The sequence below is a fragment of the Oncorhynchus clarkii genome, chromosome 12, assembly GCF_045791955.1.
Source record: "Oncorhynchus clarkii lewisi isolate Uvic-CL-2024 chromosome 12, UVic_Ocla_1.0, whole genome shotgun sequence".
NCBI lineage: Eukaryota > Metazoa > Chordata > Actinopteri > Salmoniformes > Salmonidae > Oncorhynchus > Oncorhynchus clarkii.
Genome location: NC_092158.1, coordinates 102,116,197 through 102,121,558, shown reverse-complemented (window position 1 = coordinate 102,121,558; position 5,362 = coordinate 102,116,197). Strand labels below are relative to the sequence as shown.

General features: G+C 43.2%; 1 protein-coding gene across 1 annotated transcript in view; it reads right to left on the bottom strand.

The window, feature by feature from the left end:
- Positions 1-5,216: 5,216 nt before the first annotated feature.
- LOC139421759 (NLR family CARD domain-containing protein 3-like) overlaps positions 5,217-5,362 on the bottom strand; it is a 19,662-nt gene continuing 19,516 nt past the window's right edge. The window contains exon 8 of the mRNA XM_071172878.1: positions 5,217-5,362. This exon is cut by the window's right edge and continues 684 nt beyond it. The gene's annotated coding sequence lies outside the window, so the exon portion shown is untranslated.

Genomic DNA, 5,362 nt, shown 5'->3' with positions numbered 1-5,362 from the left:
TGTGGATTTGTTCTTACCCTTATATATATGTTGCATCTTTTGTGTTTTTCAGTCAGCCTGGAAAATAACTGAAAAAGCACTAAATATTCAAGACAGAGACACCAGAAAGAGACCCAAGTAGACTTGGATGCAGCATCAGTGGACAGAGAGGGATGTTCAGAACTCACTCAGTCTGGTTAGTTGGTGAGGGTAGACTGAGGCTGCTACCTGACAGGATCAGAGGACAGCGAGGGATGTTCAGAACTCACTCAGTCTGGTTAGTTGGTGAGGGTAGACTGAGGATGCTACCTGACAGGATCAGAGGACAGCGAGGGATGTTCAGAACTCACTCAGTCTGGTTAGTTGGTGAGGGTAGACTGAGGCTGCTACCTGACAGGATCAGAGGACAGCGAGGGATGTTCAGAACTCAGCCAGTATGGTAAGTTGGTGAGGGTAGACTTTGAGGTTGGTTACCTGATATGGAGGAAGTCTTTCCTTTTTATCTCCCCTCCCCTACCTTCCCTATACCCCCCTCCTCTCCCCTACCTTCCCTATCCCCCCTCCTCTCCCCTACCTTCCTTATGCCCCCATCCTCTCCCCTACCTTCCCTATGCCCCCCCTCCTCTCCCCTACCTTCCCTATGCCCCCCTCCTCTCCCCTACCTTCCCTATGCCCCCATCCTCTCCCCTAGCTTCCCTATGCCTCTCCCCTACCTTCCCTATGCCCCCCTCCTCTCCCCTACCTTCCCTATGCCCCCATCCTCTCCCCTACCTTCCCTATGCCCCCCTCCTCTTCCCTACCTTCCCTATAACCCCCCTCCTCTCCCCTACCTTCCCTATCCCCCCTCCTCTCCCCTACCTTCCTTATGCCCCCCTCCTCTCCCCTACCTTCCCTATGCCCCCCTCCTCTCCCCTACCTTCCCTATGCCCCCCTCCTCTCCCCTACCTTAACAATGCTCCCCCTCCTCTCCCCTACCTTACCTATGCTCCCCCTCCTCTCCCCTACCTTCCCTATGCCCCCCTCCTCTCCCCTACCTTCCCTATACCCCCCTCCTCTCCCCTATCTTCCCTATGCCCCCCCCTCCTCTCCCCTACCTTCCCTATGCCACCCCCCTCCCCTATTGTGTTGGACCATCAGGTATATCTGTTTGAATCTTGTCTTTGTTTGTGATTAGAATGAAGATAATAAATCCTCAATCCAAGAGGCCCTGGAGCAGCTGTGAGAAAGCATCATTGTGGAAGCATTTGGGAAAATTTCAAGTGCTTAAAACTTCTTGTGACTCCCCATTCCGGATCCGGGAGCGTAATCATCGCCTGACACTAATTAGCATAACGCAATGGACATAAATCTTCCTAGAAAATCTTCCTATTCATGAAAATCACAACTGAAATATATTGGAAAACAGCTTAGCCTTTTGTTAATCACCCATGTCATCTCAGATTTTTTAAATATGCTTTACAGCCAAAGCTAGACAAGCATTTGTGTAAGTTTATCGATAGACTAGCATAACATTATGCCTTGCTAGCAGCAGGCAACCTTGTCACGAAAATCAGAAAAGCAATCAAATTGAATCGTTTACCTTTGATGAACTTCGGATGTTTTCACTCACGAGACTCCCAGGTAGACAGCCAAAGTTCATTTTTTCCCAAAATATTATTTTTGTAGGCGAAATAGCTCCGTTTGTTCTTCACGTTTGGCTGAGAATTTGCCCGGAAATTGCAGTCACGAAAACAGCGAAAAATATTCAAAATTAGCTCCATAATATCGACGGAAACATGGCAAACGTTGTTTAGAATCCATCCTCAAGGTGTTTTTCTAATATCTATTCGATAATATATCCGTTGGGGCAATTAGTTTTTCAGTAGGACCGATTGGAGTAATGGCTACCTCTGTATTTTACGCGAGAGTCACCCTGGGAGCATCAGGTGACCACTTACGCAATGTAGCCGCCTACGGCTATTCTTCAACATAAATGCGTAAAACTACATCACAATGCTGTAGACACCTTGGGGAATACGTAGAAAGCGTAAGCTCGTTGATAGCCCATTCACAGCTGAATAGGGAGTCATTGGAACGCAGCGCTTTCAAAATATGGGGCACTTCCGGATTGGATTTTTCTCAGGCTTTCGCCTGCAACATCAGTTCTGTTATACTCACAGACAATATCTTTACAGTTTTGGAAACAATAGAGTGTTTTCTATCCAAACTCAATTATATGCATATTCTAGCATCTTGTCCTGACAAAATATCCCGTTTAAAACGGGAATGTTTTTTTTCCAAAAATGAAAATACTGCCCCTAGAGTCGCCACAGGTTTTAAGAAGGTTCCCGGCAAAGAGGATTGTCTGTTATGTAAAGGGTCAGAACCACTGAGTAAACTAAATATTAAGGATACCTTCCTAATAGTGAGTTACGCCTGGTCAGTTTGTCATGGAAAGAAAGGTGTCCTTAATGTTTTGTGGAAATTATACAATAATTATACATTTATGGATTTTGTATTATAGCCTATTGTTTTCTCTTTATTCAACCTGCCTTCTACCCACCTGGGGACTGAGGGTTATGAGAGAACCCCCACATCACTAGCTTCTCTTTATACAACCTGCCATCTACCCACCTGGGGACTGAGGGTTATGAGAGAACCCCCACACCACTAGCTTCTCTTTATTCAACCTGCCATCTACCCACCTGGGGACTGAGGGTTATGAGAGAACCCCCACATCACTAGCTTCTCTTTATTCAACCTGCCATCTACCCACCTGGGGACTGAGGGTTATGAGAGAACCCCCACATCACTAGCTTCTCTTTATTCAACCTGCCATCTACCCACCTGGGGACTGAGGGTTATGAGAGAACCCCCACACCACTAGCTTCTTTTTATTCAACCTGCCATCTACCCACCTGGGGACTGAGGGTTATGAGAGAACCCCCACATCACTAGCTTCTCTTTATTCAACCTGCCATCTACCCACCTGGGGACTAAGGGTTATGAGATAACCCCCACATCACTAGCTTCTCTTTATTCAACCTGCCATCTACCCACCTGGGGACTGAGGGTTATGAGAGAACCCCCACATCACTAGCTTCTCTTTATTCAACCTGCCATCTACCCACCTGGGGACTGAGGGTTATGAGAGAACCCCCACATCACTAGCTTGCATGTTCTGCAGCCTTGTAAAGATAAGGAGGGGATGACTGGGAGGCAGGTTGGCATTTATTGTCATGAATCTTACCCTGGAGGCAGTTCAGCAAAGAGGTCACTAGTTGGCACAGGCACAAAGTAAAACAAAAAAACAGATTTAAATCCTAACCTCAACCCTAACCACACTGCTAATCCTTCCCTTATATTAAGACCATAAAACAACATTATTTTCCACATCCAATTTTGACTTTGTAGCTGGCATATCTAGAGGAAATCACACAGTTCTGCCTCCAGGTCAAGATTCATGACAAACATCAACCTGCGACTGGCAGAGGCAATGAAGAATCAATAACCAAACTGTTTTCACAAGTAACAGGCTTTTTCTTGTTTCAATTATGTTTAATTATGAAAAGTACAATATATCCTTGTTTACTTGTACAGCTATGGAGCATATATATATAATTGTACAATTTGTTATTCAACATAAAAAACAGAACAAATTATCACATTGGTATTTTAACGGTGTTATTGTAAGAGTTTAAATGTTTAAACAGAGGATCCATCTAAAACAGTATAAAACAAGATGATAAACAGAGGCTCCATCTAAAACAGTATAAAACAAGATGATAAACAGAGGATCCATCTAAAACAGTATAAAACAAGATGATAAACAGAGGATCCATCTAAAACAGTATAAAACAAGATGATAAACAGAGGATCCATCTAAAACAGTATAAAACAAGATGATAAACAGAGGATCCATCTAAAACAGTATAAAACAAGATGATAAACAGAGGATCCATCTAAAACAGTATAAAACAAGATGATAAACAGAGGATCCATCTAAAACAGTATAAAACAAGATGATAAACAGAGGATCCATCTAAAACAGTATTAAACAAGATGATAAACAGAGGATCCATCTAAAACAGTATTAAACAAGATGATAAACAGAGGATCCATCTAAAACAGTATAAAACAAGATGATAAACAGAGGATCCATCTAAAACAGTATTAAACAAGATGATAAACAGAGGATCCATCTAAAACAGTATAAAACAAGATGATAAACAGAGGATCCATCTAAAACAGTATAAAACAAGATGATAAACAGAGGATCCATCTAAAACAGTATAAAACAAGATGATAAACAGAGGATCCATCTAAAACAGTATAAAACAAGATGATAAACAGAGGATCCATCTAAAACAGTATAAAACAAGATGATAAACAGAGGATCCATCTAAAACAGTATAAAACAAGATGATAAACAGAGGATCCATCTAAAACAGTATAAAACAAGATGATAAACAGAGGATCCATCTAAAACAGTATAAAACAAGATGATAAACAGAGGATCCATCTAAAACAGTATAAAACAAGATGATAAACAGAGGATCCATCTAAAACAGTATAAAACAAGTGCAGTATGTTCTGAGAATGTTACTTTAATGTCAACTCATAACGTCACACTATAACTTCATGGGAGTCTTGTGGAAAGACTGCATGTTGTTTTGGGTGGATTGAGTGACGTCTTCATCAACATTTGCAGAATATTCCTGTAATATTCTAGTTCTAGTAGTTTATTTGCCATTTGCAGGTATTACAAGTAATACATACATTGTAATTCCTTGTTGGAGCTCTCTCACATATAGGACAGTACATACCAGAGGAGGCTGCTGAGGGGAGGACGGCTCATAATAATGTCTGGAACAGAGTTGTGTGTGTGTGTGTGTGTGTGTCCCGTGTGTGTCTGCTGTGTGTGTGTGTGTTTGAGCTGTTGTTTATGTGTCAGTGTGTGTGTGTGTGTCAGTGTTTGTGTGTGTCAGTGTGTGTCCAGTGTGTCCAATCTGTCTGTGTGTGTGTGTGTGTGCCATGTGTGTGTCCGCTGTGTGTGTGTGTGTCCAGTGAGTGTGTGTGTGCCCAGTGTGTGTGTCAGTGTGTGTGTGTGGCCAGGGTGTGTGTGTCAGTGTTTGTGTGTGTCCAGTGTGCGTGTGTCCAGTGTGCGTGTGTCCAGTGTGTGTGTGTGTCCTTTGTGTGTGTGTCCAGTTTTTGTATGTGTCCTGTGTGTGTGTGTCCTGTGTGTGTGTGTGTGTGTGTGTCCTGTGTGTGTGTCCAGAGTGTGTGTGTGTCCTTTGTGTGTGTCCAGAGTATGTGTGTGTATGTGTGTGTCCAGCGTGCATGTGTGTGTGTCCTGTGTGTGTGTGTGTATCCTGTGTGTGTGTGTGTGTCCAGTGAGTGTGTG